The sequence below is a fragment of the Neophocaena asiaeorientalis genome, unplaced genomic scaffold, assembly GCF_003031525.2.
Source record: "Neophocaena asiaeorientalis asiaeorientalis breed wild unplaced genomic scaffold, Neophocaena_asiaeorientalis_V1.1 scaffold29, whole genome shotgun sequence".
Lineage (NCBI taxonomy): Eukaryota > Metazoa > Chordata > Mammalia > Artiodactyla > Phocoenidae > Neophocaena > Neophocaena asiaeorientalis.
Genome location: NW_020174423.1, coordinates 269,988 through 289,602, shown reverse-complemented (window position 1 = coordinate 289,602; position 19,615 = coordinate 269,988). Strand labels below are relative to the sequence as shown.

Here is a 19,615-nt window from a genome sequence, read left to right as displayed (position 1 = left end):
ACAGCCGGTCCTCCCACGCCCCCTTCTTGTGACAAAGCTGTGGGAACCCCAGACTTGCAATGGGAGTGGGGTCTGTAGCTGCTTCCCCCCTCCTTTCTCTTCTCTAGGCATCCTTGCTCAGCCTCCCTACATTATCTGAAGACCTCGTTTTACTTTACTATTATTTTAATTTATTCTATTTTATTTTTTGACTTCAGTTTCACAGATGCTTCAAAATTCAAGACAGGATAGGAAGACAGTGAAGAGTGTTCCTCTCACTTCTCTCCCATCTGCTCAATTCCCACCCGGACCTGCAAAGGGTAACCACTGTTTCTAGTTTCTTATGTATCCTTCCAGAGATATTTAAAAATGTGCATTCAGGCAAATATGATGATACATTCTTCCCTTCCTCCTTTTATTTCCTTTCCTTTTTGGGGGTCCTTCTTAGAATACGTTTACAAAACCCCAGGGGAGCTCATTGGGTCTTAAGGAGTCAGTCCTGGTTACCATTATGTCTACTGATAAGCCCTTCTCCTCTGCAGTGGCTAAAGGTATAAGGGCCCCAAGCAGAAAGTCATCTAGTGGGGAGGCCTCATCTCCTCAGGAGGCTCCATCCATCCCTGGACCTACTGCAGTAACTGAGGCACGAATGCCAGCTAGCCACAGCAGTCTAGGCCAGACCCTGAACACAGTAGAAAATGAGGCATCGCTGAGGCTCCCAGTCTCAGGCTGAGGAGGGCGATGCCCTGTGAGATGCTTAGATGTGACCACTCCACAGCCAAGAGGACTCACACTCTTAGCCATTTTCCCTGGGCTCACCCATGGAGTCAAGTGGCTGGACCACAGGGCACCAGCTCTGGTACTGCTCCCAGAGTCAGCTCTCCAGAACAGAACCCCACTCTGACCCTGAGCCCCCTGGGGGACACTTCTGTTCTTTCCCGCCAGCCAACCTCAGCCCAAGTCCAGCCGGGATATGATATTAACTTTTATATTATAAAGAGAGGCCCTAGGTCTCACTGTTTCCTTCCAGAAAGTTCTTTGCAGGTTGCAAACATGAGTGCCTTTGGGAAGAGCATTGCATCACTTCACACACCAGAAGCAGCTCAGCCCCGAGGGCTTGGGGACACATACAGGTTTTTGATTTCAGTGCTTAGGGCTGAGTTCTTTTTGGTGGGTAAGGTGGATTGTAATAATAAAGGAGGAGGATTGAGTTTGGGGAGGGCCTGGGAGAGGAAATCAGCTCTGAATATATTGAGCTTATCCGTGTGACCTCTCAGCTTCCTATTATAAACATAAATCCTGATTTTAATGGAATCTCAAAGCTGCCTATCACTGAATTCCCTCGAGTCTATACATACCACCCTTCATGATTAACTTTAAGCTGCTTCTGGATCTTAACTAATGAAAGTCATACTCTGAAATCTACACAGGATAGCTGTTTAAAAAAATATACCATGTGATACTTAGGGGATACAATTGATACACACCAAATATAATTATAATAGTGTTTAGTAGTTGAACAAAGATATTCATATACCAATGAGAAGAGGAAGGCTGTATAGAGGATGAACTTACAACTACCAGAGGCTACGATCATGCCGTGCATATAATAGGCATTCGATAATTTTACTTTAGTAATAATAGCTAACAATTATGAGTACTCACCATGAGCCAGAAACTCATCTAATCAATTGACATGCCCTATCCCTATGAGGAAGGTATTTTTATTATTGTTTTTCTTATTGTCATTGTATTTTCCATATTTTACAGATGAGAAAACTGAAGTCCATAGAGGTTAAGTAACTTGCTTTTTTTAAAAAACGTATTTTATTTATTTATTTATTTATTGGCTGCATTGGGTCTTCGTTACTGCCCGCGGGCATTCTCTAGTTGCAGGGAGCAGGGGCTGCTCTTTGCTGCAGTGCGTGCAGCCCTCTCATTGCGGTGGCCTCGTTTGTTGCAGAGCATGGGCTCTAGGCACGTGGGCTTCAGTAGTTGTGGCGCACGGGCTCAGTAGTTGTGGTTCGCGGGCTCTAGAGCACAGGCTCAGCAGTTGTGGTGCACGGGCTTAGTTGCTCCACAGCATGTGGGATCTTCCCGGACCAGGGCTCGAACCCGTGTCCCCTGCACCGGCAGGTGGATTCCTAACCACTGCGCCATCAGGGAAGCCCCAAGTAACTTGCTTTTTAATCACAGTTACTCTAGTAGGATATCAATTTTGCTACTACAAAGCCCAAAGTAACAATGACTTAGACAAGAGAGATGTTTAATTCTCTCTCATGTCAGTCTCATCCTGAGCTGGCTGGGGCTGATAAGGTAGCTCAACCTTGTTGGGGATCAGGCCTCTTTCATGTTGCTCTGCCTTATCAGAGGGGGTACCCTATTCCTCCATGTCAAAGATGGAGCAAGGAGCAATGTTACTTCTGTATTTCAACAGAGGAAGAAAGTAAATGGAGGGGAAACCTGCCCCTTTTAAGGGGATGACTTGGAAGTTATGTTCACAGTCCATTGGCCAGAATGTGGCCACATAGCTATACCTTATTGCAAAGGACGCTAGGAAATGTAGTCTTCACCTTGGCCACATGTCCATTAAAAATTCAGGGAAGAAAGGGAGAATGGTTACTACAGGACAAATAGAGATCTCTACTGCCATCAGAAGTAGAAGTGGAGGGCTTCCCTGGTGGCACAGTGGTTAAGAATCTGCCTGCCAATGCAGGGGACACAGGTTCGAGCCCTGGCCCAGGATAGATCCCACATGCCACGGAGCAACTAAGCCTGTGCACCACAACTACTGAGCCTGCGCTCTAGAGCCTGCAAGCCACAACTACTGAGCCCATGTGCCACAACTACTGAAGCTCGCATGCCTAGAGCTCGTGCTCCGCAACAAGAGAAGCCCCTGCTCGCCACAACTAGAGAAAGCCCGCATGTAGCAATGAAGACCCAACACAGCCAAAGATAAACAAATAAATTTATTTTAAAAAATTTTATTATTTCCAGTAATAATGATCTTTTTAATTTTATTTTTTTGAATTTTTGAATTTTATTTAATTTAATTTTTTTATACAGCAGGTCCTTATTAGTCATTAATTTTATATACATCATTGTATACATGTCAATCCCAATCTCCCAGTTCATCCCACCACCACCACCCCTTCCCCCGCTTTCCCCCCTTGGTGTCCATACGTTTGTTCTCTACATCTGTGTCTCTATTTCTGCCCTGCAAACCGGTTCATCCAAGCCAGAACTCTTAACTATTACATTCATCATACTCTTGTCTAAGGAGAATTAGATGAGGTCAGGAGTTGGTAGGGTCTTTCCGATCCTTGCCTACAGTTTGAGGCTTTCTTTTAATATTCTACTTTGAGTACATGCATGTGAGCACAGACTTATAGACACAGTATAAAGTTTTTAGATATAGCTGTCCATTGATGGGGACTCAGGTGAGGTCTCCTTTCATCCTTTCCTTGTAGACTTTAAAATTTTTAATTTTCTTTCCTCTTTCTTTCTTTCTTTCTTTTTTTGGTGAGTTGCCAAATGACTCACACTTTATTATGCTTGGTATATTATGCTAACATCAGTTTAACAATTTTCTCTGCCACCAGCCTGTAGAATTGGGCTTGGAAATCACTCCCCACAAATGAAATATCCCAGTCTTTCATTAGCAAGTGGGGCAAGCTAGGGTAACCTTTAAGAGTGCTTAGAAAGTATGAGAACATTCAAAATTAGGATCAAACCTCATGAATTTGACACAATTTGATAATTTTCATTAAAAGACCAATTTTATCTCATTCATTCCCAAGTGCTCTATTTTAGGGTTCCCTCAGTAGGATACCACCAAAATCAGGAAACTTCATAACAGTCCACATATGCAGAACTGCACTTCTGATGCCTTTTTCTCTCACCCCTGTAAAAAGCAATTTTGTTTGAACCTCTCAAGACACTTGAGACATGTTTTATAAAACTAATTTATAGTAAGTATTAATTCAATCGGGCATTACTGGTGTGGCTCTTTCAGCTGTGCAGAATGCCACAGCAATGAGGAAATTGTTTTTTTCGGAGCAGGAGATGCCAATGTGATGACAGACATTTTTTTTAAGGCATATAGCTGGTGGCTGTTAAATCTGTATTTCCTGGCATTCATAATGGTCCGTTAGCCCCTGGACGTGAGCAGAGAATTAGTTAATAATCAGGCCTTCTTTTTCATAGTGTGTTTAACAATGCAAGTGCTTCTAAAGAATTATTTCATCTAATCTTAACAATAACCCGATGAGATCGGTAGGGACATCCTGGCAACATAAGAACCTCCCCAACGTCATTCTCACAAGACAAAGGCCTACTCCCTGTATTTAGAACCTGGGTACTCCCTAGTAAGTAGAAAGGACACTTAAATTGTGTTATTTTTCAGCAAATGTTCATTGAACCCCCCCCCCCGGCCGTGGGCCAGGGCACTACAAGATGTTGGGGAGCTGCAGGTGGACAAGAAGCAGTCCTTTCCCCCAAAGAACTGCCTGGCAGGGGAGAGACGTGAACACCACTATCTATCATCCAATGCTGAAAGCACCATAATCAGTGTCTTCTAGGAAAGTGTCAGAGAGGAGAGAGGGTTTCAGAGAATTGCAGGGGACATTTGTACTGTGCCCTGAAGTGTGACTAGGATTCTACATGGCAGGGAAGTGCAGGGAGGACACTCCAGGGAGTGGTTACAGCCCGAAGGGGGACAGAGGCATGGGCGAGAGAGTGGAGAGGAGTGGGCGGCTGGAGCCTGCTGGGGGACAAGGGGTGCCTCTAATTAGGCAGATAGAGGAGGACTTTTTTGCTCCACTAAAGGGTGTGGGTTGGTCCTGCAAACCAGGGAGGTGGTAAAGAGTAGCTCCGGTTGCAAGTAAGTCCAGACTCCAAGGGTTTGTTGACTTGGGGACGTTACTTAACCATCATCTGTAAAATGGGGGTAATGCTCATACTGACGGGTTAGTTTTGAATGTTAACAAGCTGGTATATGTAAAGTGCTTAGCACAGTGCCTGGCACACAGTAAGTGTTGAATCACTATTAACTACTACCCAGCTAATAGTCCTTTACCTTTCTTGAATCACAGTCCTTTGAGAACGGAGGAGTCTTCTCCATACATACGAGATTTTGCATATAATTTAATGGGGTTTACAGATCCTTTAAAACTGGATTCCAAGTTAAGAATCCTGCTGTAAGACATAGGAAGTCATCTGAAGTTTTACAGCAGAAGAATGTTAAGATCAGATCTGATTGGGGGGTGGTGGTAGGGAGGGAAATACTGGATACTGGCGAAGGAAACTATCTGTGGTTCTCTTATCTGACTGCATGTTATGATTATCTTTAGAGCTTTTTAGAAATACCAGTGCTCCAGCTTCACCTTCAGACATTCCGATTGAATTAATCTGGGGTGGAGGCTGGGTGTGAGGATTTTCAAAATCTCCCAGGTGATTCTAATGTGTAGCCAGCTTTGAGAACCACTGAGTTAGGCTACTGTTAGGCAGCTGAGAAGAGGATAATTGCAATATAGTAGGAACGGAAAGGAGAAAAGAGGAATGATCCCAGAAACATTTTGGAGATAGAATCAAGATCATGTGAGCAATTAGATGTATGAGAGAGGAGGGTGTGAGGTGATTCCACTAGTCCAGACAGAAGAGGAAGACGTATCTGTGTTTGGTTTGTTGTTTATTGTTTTTTCTTTAACATGTAGGAGGCAGGAGTGGGCAAGGAGAAAACAGTTTGTTCAGTAAACGTGTACTTAATATCCATTTATTAAGTGCAAACTGTGGATCTAGGTTTTGTTTTGGACATCTTTGACATGCCTGAAGAAAATCTCACATGGGCAGCTGGAAATATCAGTGTAAATTGTCATCAGTCATCAGATCACAGCCAGGCGATGGTGGAAGGGTCTGGAGGAGATCATCCGGGAGAGGGCAGGGAAGGAGATGAGGCCACCAGTTACAGAACGCAGAGTAGTGGCCCCCCGAGGCCACACTGAGGGAAGGGAGAGCACTGTGTGGGCTGGCGAGAGGAGGATGCCAGAGTTTCCAGAAGGAGTGTGTGGCCATTGTGCGAATGCAGCAGGGAGATGGCCTGAGGTAAGGGCCTGGGGGAGCAGGCCCTAGGTTGGATGACTAGGACGTGGCCATGGCTTTGGAGACAGTGGCAGGGACCCAAGCCAAATTCCAGTGGCTGCAGACGAGAAAGAAAGTGAGGAAGCATGAGCATTGGTGTAGGAAGTTTGGGGTAAAAGCAATGAAAGCAGTAGCTGCAGGGGAGGAAGGGTGGAGGAACAGAGCTTTCTTTTAGGTTGGAGTGGCATTATTGTAGTCTGAGGGGAAGGAGCCAGGCTAGAGGAAGCCATCAAAATACAGACGAGGGAGGGGACAGCCACTGGAGCCGGGGCTCACAAACACTGGCTGAAGAACCGCTCTCGGATGGGAGAAGGGATGCTTGTTTCTTTGAGGTGGAAGTAGAGAAGTTTCCAGAATGGTACAGCCTGTCTGTTTGAGAAGCCATCTATGGTCATATTTGAATCCCAAGACATCTTCCTACTTATATTCTCCTTTCCAGGCCCAGTTCCCGGAACTCAGTCTGTTTCTTTCCCTCCTCAAAGGCACCACCCCTCCAGGACAGGAGGCTGGCTGGAGAGACAGCTGTAATATATCTGACGGTTCTTCACTTCTCTACTTTCCCAAAAATAAAAGCATGGGGCCTTTAGCTTTGAGTTGATTGTTAATCACAACTCTCGAAGGATCCATCTGAGGATACAAAGAGCTACAGATTCTGAAGTTCCTCAGTCACTTTTGCTGGTTCTTTTCTTTGCCCAGAGGGTGCTCTCCTCTGTTCTCTGGATCTCTCATTCCACACCTTGCTTCCAACCCCATTGCTGACCATTCCGTTATTCCTAAAAGGCTTTCTGCCCCTGGCGTGAACGACGTTAAGTCTCTGGGTTGTCCTCCTGCCCACTGATCCCTCTGCTTTTCCTGATCTCTAGGTGTTGGATGCCCAGAGCTAAGTTCCCTGCTCCTTCTCTTCCCCAAGTCCGATCTCTCCCTGGCCCATCTCATCCAGTCCCATCACTTTAAATTTCATCTTTATGCTGAGGTCTCCCCAGTCCTCACCTTTCGCTCCAACACCAGAACTCACCACCTGGTGGAAACGTTTGGATGCCTCACAGGCTTCTCAAACTTCACATGCCGAAAACAGAACTCTTGTTTTTCTCCCCTTCCATCTGCCCCTCCTTCTATTTTCTACTCTCAGTATATGCCTGTAATTGTTTCCTCCGTTGCTTAACCAAAACCCCAAGTCATCTTGATTCTTCTCTTTCACTTGTCCCCCAGACGCAATCAATCCATCAGTAAATCCTGTTGACTCTGCTTCCAAAATATACTGAAATCTATCCACTTCTTCCATCTCCAGTCTAGTCCAATGCTACTCAATGTGCCATTGGCAGACCAGCAGCATCAGTGTCACCTGGGAGCTTGTTAGAAATGCAAAAATCTTGGAGCCTTCTCCGGAATCAGAAACTCTGAGGATGGGACCCTCCAGAGAATTCTGATGCCCTCTAAAATTTGAGTGGTACTGGGACTTCCTTGGCGGTCCGGTGGTTAGGGCTCAACGCTTTCACTGACGTGGCCCCTGGTTCAATCCCTGGCCTGGGAACTAAGATCCCACAAGCTGCACGGTGCGCCCCCCAAAATTAATTAAAATAAAATAAATGTACCATCTTAACCATTTTTAAAAAAAAATAAATTTGAGTAGTACTAATGTGGTCTAAGGCTTTGTGATCTCTGGTCCAAGCTCCCTCAATAGCCTCCAACTGGTCTCCATCCTTACTATCTCGCCGCACCATAATCTGCTCTCCTCCTAGCAGCTAGAGTGATTGTTTTCAAAAACAATTAAATCAGATTATGTCACACACATACACACCCTCCTCTCCCCAGCCCCCACCCACCCACCAGTTTAAACCTCTCATAGCTTCCCACTGGACACAGTATAACCCAAGTTTTCTTTCCTGATTCAGAGAGCCCTGAGGTGAGGTCTGGTCACACCTGTCACCCTCGCCTCTGCCAGAGCCTCGCCTCTCCCTGCCTCTAGGCTCTCCCGTCTGCAGATACACCAGCTTGCTCCCAACCTGGCACCTTTGCACTGGCTGTTCCTCTGTCTGAAATGCTCTTCCCCTGAACTTCAATAGCTGCTTCCCCCATACCAGTTATTTCTCAGTGTAACTGGCACTTCCTTTAGAGAAGCCTTCACCAACTGACCAATCCAAGATAGCCCCTCTTTACCAAATCACACGGTTTTAACTCACCGCATAGTACTTATTACTATCCATTTTTTTTTCTTGTTTATTTATTGTCTGACGTAAGTTTTATAAGAACAGGGACCTGGTTTGTTTTGTTCGCTGCTGTGTCTGAGTGCCTGGAACACTGCCAGGCACACAGTAGATGTTCAGTAAGTATTTGCTGACTGGATGAACTTCACTTCTTCCTTACCTGTAGGCCTGAGGTTGCTATTTGTGAACTAGTGTCCACGCAGTTGCCCACTTACTCAGCTCTCGTGGCTGCATTTCCGGGAGGCTCCAGTCAGTGCCTCATCTCTGACTTCTCTGGAATCTCAGGGAGGTAATCTGAGAGTCAGTGCCCCAAGGTCTCTACTTTTGTTGTGTTTGTTGGGTAGTAGGTGAAGCTGCCTTGTGTTTAAGAACAGGGGCTTTGTGGTCAGAGAAGCCTGGGTTCAAGCCCTGGCCCTGCTGCTTGCTGCTATGAGACTCTGGGGCCAGCCCCTTCCACTCTCCAAGCCTCAGTCTCCCCATTTGTAATTTGGGGATCGTAACAGTCCCTACAACACAGAACTGCTGAGAGGCATGAATGAGATGTCTGTAATATACGTGGGAGATGTAAGCCACTCCATAAGTGTTTGCTATCATTATTGTTGTTATCATTATTTTGTAGGGAGAGAGAGGAATGCATAAATAGCACTGAGGACAAAAAAAAAAAGTGCAACCATACTCATGATAAGAAAAATGCAAGCTTGAATCCATGGAGATGTTACTCGTCACCTTCCAAATTGGCAAAGCCTAGAAAGTCAGCTGACACTGTTGGTGGTGATGCAAGGAAGCTGGTGGGAGGGCAAATTGCTACAACAACCTCCCTAGAAAGAACATTGGCCATAGCTAACAAAATCACAAGTGAACATACCCTTTGGCTCAGCTAATCCACTTCTAGGAATTTATGCTACAGATATTCTGGCACATGTGCAAAATGACGTAAGTAAGGTTATTCCTTACAACACTGTTTGAATTTCAAAATATTGGAAGCAACCTATACGTCCATGAGTAGGGAAGTGGTTAAATAAATTGTGGTATGTCTATATAATGTAACAAATAAAGTGAGAAATTTTCTTTATGTATTGATTTTTAGGTGAAAATAGATTTTTTGGTGAAAAAAGCTAGGTGCAAGATAGGGTGTATAGTGGGATCTAGAAAAAAGCAGGCAGTAGGAAAAAATGCATATGTGTATGTATTCTTTTGTATAAACAGAAGATCTCTTAAAGGACAAAGCAGAAGAAAAATTTTTATTGTACACTCTTTGATCTTTTGAATGTTGGACTATATGAATACATTATCTATTTAAAAAGAAAGAAGATTCTGATTCTTTAAAACTTAATTATTGGTACTACTGCTCAGTGCCTCTTACTTTTTAGGCAATAACTGGTTCTAGGAATGGTGAATCTCTCTTAATAATTACTAATGTCAGAGGCAAAAGCAATGATCACAAAGATACCAAAAATGCAGACATTCTTTGGGTTCTGTGCTTGAAAGTAATAGTCAGCTTGCAAAGGAGATGCCCACAAGTAGATAATAAACGGTGCCTGTGGGAATCTGTATCAGCCTGCAGAGAATGTTCAGAATTTCTCCTAAGGTTTTGAAAACACATTTTTTCTTTCTCATTTTTCTAGCATAAAAGCAAATAGTTGGGACTTCCCTGATGGTCCAGTGGCTAAGACTCCGTCCATGTTCCCAGTGCAGGGGGCCAGGGTTTGATCTCTGGTCAGGGAACTAGATCCTGCATGCCACAACTAAAAGATCCCACATGCCACAACTAAGACCCGGCGCAGCCAAATAAATAAATAAATATGTTTTTAAAAAATAGTTAACATGTATCTGGAAGATTTTTAGTAATATGTTTTTTTGTTTGTTTTTTGTTTTTTTTTTGCGGTACGTGGGCCTCTCACTGTTGTGGCCTCTCCTGTTGCAGAGCACAGGCTCCAGACGCGCAGGATCAGTGGCCATGGCTCACGGGCCCAGCTGCTCCGCGGCATGTGGGATCTTCCTGGGCTGGGGCATGAGCCTGTGTCCCCTGCATCGGCAGGCGGACTCTCAACCACTGTGCCACCAGGGAAGCCCCATTTTCTTATTATTTTTTAAGGCTACCGGAGATTGGAGCATGTTTGTAGACTGAAAGGAAGGTACCTGGACCCATGGCGAGAGTGACAATGAATCAAGAAGGTCCAGAAAGATTAGGCTGAACCCTGGATATGGCAATAAGGATGTCACCCTAACCTCTGAGACAGCAGGTTTAGCAGTGCTGGAGGGAAGGCAGCCAGATGGAAGCAGAGTGAGGAGGGAAGGGCTTAGGAGTCTCCAGTGATGCACAAGAGGTGGGCATGGCCAGGGGTACGATGGAAGCAGCCGACCACAGAGGCAGCAGAAAGGAACAACAGGATATGACCACACAGAAATCTGTGTTTTGGAAAACAGAAAGTTCAGAAGCTGGTAGGCCAAGGCTTAGAGGGATTGCCTGTCCCACGTAACATACATGCATTGAACTGGAAACAATACCTTAAACCAACTTCGGCTGGATACCCGAGGGCAACCTGACCTTTCTCTTTCCTCGGATCTCTTCACAAAAGTGGATTCTCAACTCTAAGTAGTAATTTATTTACAATCTTTATTATGAGCCAAAAAAGGTGCTGGGTTTGTGATTGGCATTTAACAATTCTGAGTTATGTTCTGATGATGACAGCCGCTTGCTCGGCACAGCTGCTACCTTATATCACCCGCTGTATATATGTGCTCAGCTCTGCGAAATGCCTCGGCCCCTGGACCTTTACACAGATGCCTGAGTGAGGATGGACCAATCGGTGACCTGTCTTATATCTGTGTCTCCGCCAGGAAGCTTTACAGCTGGGATTTAAACCTGTATCTGCTAGACTCTGAAACCAATAGCTCCACCACCATGCAAACACACCTGTAATCCCATACTTCCATCAGATTTCCTTTTAAAGGGTCTTATAGGAGGAATGTTAAAATGAAGAGCTCGTAAGACTCTCTGAGAAAACAGACGGGATATAGTCATTGTCTTCCATAGCTTTTGCTTCCAAATATGTAAATTTTCACAATTTTTCTATTAAATAAAATTCAAATGCTTATTTCAGATAAATTAAAGAGTGATGTTACCACGCAGAATTAACTGTCACACCTGGCTGTGTTTTCTCCCAGACTTTCTATAGTCATATGCAGTATGTGTATATATATGTGTGTGGATATATTTCTTCACATAAAGATTATCGGTCATAGTGAACATATACCATATAAAAATATAGTTTCAACACCATTTTTTAAAAAAACATCTTTATTGGAGTATAATTGCTTTACAATGGTGTGTTAGTTTCTTCTGTATGACAAAGTGAATCAGCTATATGTATACATCTATCCCCATATCCCCTCCCTCTTGCGTCTCCCTCCCACCCTCCCTGTACCACCCCTCTAGGTGGACACAAAGCACTGAGCTGATCTCCCTGTGCTATGCGGCTGCTTCCCACTAGCTAGCTATTTTACGTTTGGTAGTGTATATTTGTCCATGCCACTCTCTCACTTCGTCCCAGCTTACCCTTCCCCCTCCCTGTATCCTCAAGTCCATTCTCTACATCTGCGTCTTTATTCCTGTCCTGCCCCTAGGTTCTTCAGAACTTTTTTTTTTTAGATTCCATATATACGTGTTAGCATGGGTATTTGTTTTTCTCTTTCTGACTTACTTCACTCTGTATGACAGCCTCTAGGTCCATCCACCTTACTACAAATAACTCAATTTCGTTTCTTTTTATGGCTGAGTAATATTCCATTGTATATATGTGCCACATCTTCTTTATCCATTCATCTGTCAATGGACACTTAGCTTACTTCCATGTCCTGGCTATTGTAAATAGAGCTGCAGTGAACATTGTCAAGAACATTTTAAAAAATTTTTTATTTATTTATTTTTGGCTGTGTTGGGTCTTTGTTGCTGTGCATGGGCTTTCTCTAGTTGTGGCGAGCAGGGGCTACTCTTCATTGCAGTGCGCGGGTTTCTCATTGTGGTAGTTTCTCTTGTTGTGGAGCACGGGCTCTAGGTGCATGGGCTTCAGTAGTTGTGGCTTGCAGGCCCTAGAGTGCAGGCTCAGTAGTTGTGGCCCACAGGCTCAGCTGCTCCACAGCATGTGGGATCTTCCCGGACCAGGGCTGGAACCTGTGTCCCCTGCATTGGCAGGCAGATTCTTAACCACTGCGCCACCAGGGAAGCCCTGTCAACACCATTTTTGATGGATGGCTGCCTTGAAATACTGTTATATCAGGCTTATCTGTGACCCACGTGCTTGGGAGGATAAATGATCATGAATTAGAATTTCTTGCAATTTACTGATAGATGCTAGGAGGAAGTCTGTTCAAATTTTTAAATAATATGTATTGAAGTGCCATGACTGTTTAATACGAACCTGGGAGATGGGAGGGTGGTGGAGGATAAAGGTTAAGTGCACAGACTCTCAGAAGCCAGAGTGCCTGGGCTTGAATCCCCACTCCCAGTTCCCCCATTTATTAGCTGTGTGACCTTGAGCAAGTTGCTTATCCTCTCTGTGACTGTTTCCTGATTGTATAAAGGGGAATAATAGTACCTACATGAGTTAGTCCCTGCAAAGTGCTTAGAACAGTGCCTGGCTCCTAGTAGCATTCAAACCATGTTTATGTTTCAAACTACATTCACTTGTATTATGTAAATGTTCAAGTTGCTGAGTCATTTAGTCCAAAAAACCCAGGGTCAGTTTGACACAGGTGAGGCAGATATATAGAAGTTTTTTGGATTGATTGCTGGGGTGGGGACCCAGAGTCTGTATTTTTACAGAACTCTGCAAGTGAATGATATTTAGGATCAGCCAGGTTCGCAATCCACTGGTCTAGAATACTGGACGCAGATGGACAGAAGTTGGACGGTGGGTGAAACCAGAAAGATTTAGGAGAGTGAGTTTGGGATGTCCCCACCCAGACACAGTGGCCCTTTGTTAGTAGCAAAGCAGCGTGGTGCGATATTTAAAACTGGAACTTTGTCAGCTGAGAATCAGTTGAGATAAAGAGGGCCAAAGCCATGAAAAGGTGGAAGAAACCTGCAGGTGGAGTAGGTTTCTTTCTGAAGTTAATCAGTACTTTTTTGGCAGAGGTATTTTTTCTTCTTTTTGTTGCCATTTGGTTTTATCTAGCTTATTTTTAAAAGTATTCAGAGATATATTTTTTTCCTTCTCATAACAGCTAATCTTTATTTAGTATGCGTTGGGCACTGTGCTAGAAGTTTTTAGACTTTATTTCATATAAACTTCCAGAGAGTTGTATGAGGTATGAACCATTGTTCCCATTTTACAAATGACAAAACTAAAATTTGGAGAAGTTAAATAATTTGCACAAGGTGCAATATCCATTTTCCCTTTCTTTAGTAACACAATGCCAACTTTATTTGGGGTGGTAATGCATCCAGTGAAAAAGCTGCACTTCCCAGTGCCCCTTGCAGCTAGGTGTGATCATGTGCCTACATTCTGGTCAATGAGATGCAAATGGAGTACTATGTGGGCCTTTGGGGAAGATTCTGTAAAGAGTGTTGACTCTGCCATAAGGTCCTTCTCCATTCCTTCTTCCTGATGCCTGAAATGCAGATGTGGTGACAGGAACTTCAATAGCCATCTTGGACTTTGAAGATATAAAGCATGTATTAAATGGTGGTGGAGAAAGAAGGAACTTTGTTCTCTGATGACCGCAGAACTGCTGTACCCACCCTGGGCTGCCTATCTCTGACTTATATGAAAGATAAATAAACTTCTATCTTGTTAAAATTTCTTTTGTCACAGACAAACACGATTCTAGCTATAATAATAGCTTATGCTTATAGTATGCTTTATCAAAGCTAACTAAATGCCAGACACTCTTCTAAGTGGTTTGTATATATTGACCCATTTCAATCCTCACAACAACCCTATGATATAGGGTTGAAGCAAAGAGAAGTTCAGTGACTAGGCCAAGGTCACACAGCTAGAAGTGGCAGAGCCAGCAAACACACAGCTAATAAGAATCAGACGTGAGAGTAAAACTCAGGTCTATCTTACACCCAAGACTATAACAATTATACTATATGGCTTCTTTCATGCTCAGTAAGATGTGGTGTGCTTTGTGGTTTTCCTTACCTAAACTTTACCTTCTGCTTTAATTCACAAAATGGAGGACTCCCAGCTGGCAGCCATTAGAAGGAAACCTACAGCTTCTCCAGAAGATCAAAACAGCCTCCTTAGGGCTCACCTCAGAGCCCTAACTCCTTAGTAAAACCTCCATAAGAAATGTCAAAAAGTTAATTATTTTAAAAAGCTTTCATGTAATCCTATTTGCTGTTTCTTCCATCACAAAATTGTTTTGCTTTTTTTTTAATCAGGTAGAATCCTATAGTAAACAAAATTGGGCCATCCGTCCATCCATCCATTCAACAAACATTCAGCACCTGCTCTGAGCCAGATGCTCTCCCAGGTGCTGGGATACTGCAGCAATTGACAGACAAGGAGAGAGGAGGCAGATAAACACACAAGAAAATATCAGGTACAAACAAACTCTACAAAGGAAAGATGTGTGCGGTGGAGGCTCTTTTAGGAAGGTTTCACTGAGGAAGAGATATTTGAGCTGAGACTCGGAAGTGAGAAGGAAGTTCCTTGAGAAGAGCAGGAAAGGGTCTTCCAGGCTGAGGGAACAGTGATTCCTTGGGGTCGGAATGAGTGTGGCATGTTCAAGGGACAGACAGAAACTCCATGGGACTGGTACATGAAGCAAAGGAGAGTGACATGAGGTGAGGTCAGAAAGTTTGATGGCGTGAAAGCCAGATTTGGGGATTTTACTCTAAGAGATAGGGGAAGCTATTGGAGGGTTTTAGGCAGTATGGCAGACATTTGTCACTGGCTGGCCAGCATTCAAAAGCCCTTCTTATTTTGGGGAATCACAAAACTAATGGGAGGCAGGGTCCTAGTTCCAAGGCTTATAGAAATCGAAGGCAAGAGAAAGTATTTTCTCTCCTCTTCTGTGGCATACACAAGGCCAGCTGATGCTCCTACCTGGGACTTTGAAGCGTGAGGGCATGTCTCAAAGATGCAAGGTCAACTAGAAATTATTAAGGTGACAGTGGTACAGTCAGGAGTGCATGGGGATGAGTGTGCAAGGGCAGCAGAGTCCAGCACATGGTGACCAATGTCTACTGGCACCTGGATGCCTGTAAGTGTCCTGTGAAAAGGAATCAGGGGCCACATCCTCAACAAACCGTTCCAGGAGCTTCACTGTGCAAGCCTTGTTCTTGATGCTCTGAGTTCCACAGTCACTTTCAGTAAATTCTTCTTCTGTTTAAATGTCAACCAGTGCTGGTTTCTGTGGTTTGGAAGCAAGCATCTTGACTAGTACAGCAGGGGTGTGATGCATTCTGACGCACATTTTCAAAAGATAACTGGCTGCTAAGTGGAAAATAGATAAGAAGGGGAGTATCAGCCAGCGACCAGCCAGAAACAGAAATCAAACAAGTTACTTCAAATAGAGGGGCTTTACTATAAAGAATTGCTTTCACAGGCATTAGAAGGCTGAAAGAGGAGAAGGAAAAGAAAAAAAGGAAGAAGGTAGTAACCCAGGGATTAATACTTGCAAGAAGAAACTCCTGCCTCCTAAGGCTGGAGAACAGGTGGTATTACCTGTACTAGGAGCTTGGCAGAGGGGCCCAGGGGGCTGGTGCTTGGATCTTTGAAGGAAGGCTTGCCCTGCTCAGACCTCTGAGGAGGAAGTGCTGGCTATCGGGCTTCCACCAAGGGAACCTCCCCGCCCGCCCTGCCGGGGCAGCAGCTCCATAGGTGAGGGAGTGGGGCCTGACTGTTGACTGTTGGCAGCTGGGGCATGCTGGGAGCACTCAAAGTCTCTGGGAGCTGGGGCCAGTTATATGGTGCTACTGGAGCAATGCCGAAAAGCAGGAAGTGAAAAACAGGAAAGAAGTCCCTTCTCCTTTCCCTCCACTTTTCTTTCTCCTTTTAATGCCTCACATTGCAGAACCTAACAGGAAGCCAGCTAGCTGGGAGGTGGGGAGATTTCGTTTGCATTATCCCAACCCCATATCGTAGAGAAGAGCTCAGAAGGGTATCCCGAAGATCAAGGGAAATACCCAGCACAGGAGCATCAAGTCCAGTTAGGAGGCCAGTGCAGTCACCCAGTGAGGAAAGGATGGTGGCATGAGCTAGGGCACTGGCAGTGAAGGTGGCAAGAAACAGGGCAAGAAGACAGCACCCTTCGGCGCAGAGCTGCAGTTCCTGGTGCCATACTTGGTGTCACAGACGGATCTATCGATCTGTCACAGGCTCAGTTCTCCTGGCCAGTGGGCGCCTCGGTAGCTCAGGCTTGTCACACCTCCTGCCACCTCCCGCACGCAGCTGCCTGTCCTCGGGATCAGGCGCACATGCGCAAGGTGGTCCTCAAGGCCCTAAAGGAGCCGGCTGAGACCCTGACCACATGCTATGGCTGGAGCAGCCCAAGAATGTCACCGTAAGGAAGGAAAGGCCCTTCCTTGAGGTAGGGCCTGTACTCAGCCCCTACCCCAAGGAAGAAGTGACCCAGTGGTTGAAGAAGTTCTGATTATTCAAATGAGTACAGTTCTCCGTTGCTTTGCTGTCTTTGAATATCACCTGGATCCGGAAACAGCTCTCCCTCCATCCCTAAGCGTCATGCATTCCCTTCAGTGGGCAGCTCACTCTTCCCTGTACATATGACAGTTTCTTGAGAGTCAAACACATGCTCATGTTAAAGCCGTCATTATTAAGTTAAATGAAAAAAGATGGCAAGAAATTGATTTGAGATTAGAAATAGAATTGACAAGAATTTCCTCTGAGAGCTTAGATATGAATTTAATGTTAACATTATCAATACAGCACCTAGATGCTTGCTCTTTGGCAGGGGTAAGAGCCCCATAAGGGATGGAGAAGCACCCAGAGATTCAAGCGGAGAGAAGCTGTTAGCACCCCTAGGCCTGATGGGGTAGGGGAGGAAGCTGCAGTCAAAGGAAGAGGAGATGCCAGCGTGGGCTAAGTCACAAGTGGGACAAAGAGGGAATGGGGAAATAAATGCCCTGCCCACCCAGTCTTTCTTTCCTCTTACTCTCAACCTATTGCGGTACCTCCCAACCAGAAACCAGAGCGTCAGGGAGTCCAGATACTACAGTAGACGGAGACCAGCCTGCCAGGCATAGGGCAGGAGGGGCAAACAGAGAATATGCAACATATACATTATAGACATTTTCTCTACTTACTATATTATATATGTATGGCCCTTGACTTAGCTAAGGTAGTTTCTTTTCAAGTATTTCATTTTATACTCAAAGGTTCTGTGACGGTTAATTTATGTGTCAACTTGACTAGGTCAGAGGGTGCCTAGACATGTAGTCAAACGTTATTCTGGGTGCTTCTGTGGGGGTGTCTCTGGTTGAAATTAACACTTGAAGGCCTGAATAGAACAAAAAGGCTGACTCTCCCTCAACTAAGAGGGAACTCCTCTCCCTGACTGCCTTGGACATGGAACGCCAGTTTTTCCCCTGCATTTGGACTTGAACATCACCTCTTCTTGGGCTTTGAACCTGCTGGCTTTGGGACTAGAAATACACCATCCGCTGTCCTGGGTCCTCAGCTTGCCGACTGCAGATCTGAGGACTGGTCAGCCTCCATAATTGAATGAGCCAGTTCCTTATACTAACTAAATCAATGAATCTCTCCTCTCTCTCTCTATACTCTTACTGGTTTTGTTTCTCTGGAGAACCCAGACTAATCCAAGTGCTTTGTGAGATAAGCAGGGCAGGTATTATCTTCAGAAAGAAGCAAATATGACATTTTGGAAGCCTCAGGATAAAAATTAAAATATAGGTCTTAGCTCTCATTCTTTTGCCCCGTCTGTCTAAACCATACTTACTCTGTTTATAGAACTCTCAGTAGTGGCAAAGTTCCCCGTGATCGTTTTTATGCTTCTTTCTAAAATAGCATCTACCCACTCACCCAAGTAAGACCTTGAAACTCCCTTTTTCTCTTTTCCCTGTCTAAAGTTGTTACCAAACTTTCCAAATATCTCTTTGATGTGTTCTCTTCCATATTTCCCCACGATTTAGGCCCTCCCCTTTTCTTCCCTGGAATAATCACACATTTGTAACTGTGCCTAATTACACGTTTATGTATTTGCTGCTGAGATTTGTCTCCCACACCAAGCTCAGGTCCACAACCCACTGTTGTGACTCTAGCTCTCGCCATACACAGAAGTCTCAAAATATTTGTTGTTGGGTTAACCAGTCTTCCTGTCAAGTCTCTTACTCTCTCTAATCATACTGCCAAGAGTGAACTTTTAATATGCCAGTCTGATCTCTCCAATTTTCTGTCTAAAAGCTCCCTTCAGTTTAGCAGAAGTTACAAACTAAAGGCCCGTGGCCTCCTCTAAGGATGTTTTGTTTTAGCTCCCACAATGGTTGTTTTTTTTTTTTTTTTTAATTTGGAATAATTGCCAACTGAAAAAACTCTGGGTCTGTGTGATAAAAATCAGGAATTCCAGCTCTTCTCGACAAGATTTGGTAACCTGCGCAAGTTTTAATGTCTTATCCTGGCTTCTAGGGCCTTTGACTGTCTCACCCAACCTGCAGTTTCTCCTTTAGTGCCTCCTGGGCTCCAGATCTACGCAGGTTGTTTACAGGAGACAGTGTGCCTTCTCTCCTTGGTGCTTTTGTCCTGGGAAGTCTCAGATGCTCTTCTGACCAATGTCCGCATCTCATCATCTCCCTTTGGACTCTCACTCAGCCTGCAATACCTCGCTTAGCTCACCTCTGGGAAGGCTTCCTCCCTGACAGTAGTCATTCCTCCTTAAAGTACAACTCATAATGTTTGGGAATTTTTTGTGCCCTGCACGGCCCCTTTCACCAGATTAAAGTACCAATACAATCACGTCTCTCCTGAGTGTTAAATTGCCCACAGCCTCCCTTAGCCAGTTACTGGGAACTCCGGTCACGCACATTTGAGAAAGGCAACAGGAAATCCTCATCAGTGTCCTGGTATGCCCCTATTTTCCATGTGGCTGATTCTGTTACTACCCTACAGGGTTGCTAGTGAAAGTTGGCTTTGTAAAACAGTGTTTGAGATGATGGTCTTGCAAGTTAATATTCCTCATTGGCCAAGCAGTCCTCTGAGAAAAGATGACTTCATTCCTTCAGTGTTGTCCTCAGTTAAAATGTTTCTCTGGCTCTTTAACTTACAATCTTGTGTTCTCTCTTTCTCTCAAAGCCTACCCTCCCCACC

The 19,615-nt window shown here is 44.6% G+C and overlaps 1 pseudogene; it reads left to right on the top strand.

Annotated features, from left to right (window-relative positions):
* Positions 1-19,139, top strand: part of LOC112407312 (60S ribosomal protein L7a-like) — a 38,445-nt pseudogene extending 19,306 nt beyond the window's left edge.
* The last annotated feature ends 476 nt before the right edge of the window (positions 19,140-19,615 follow it).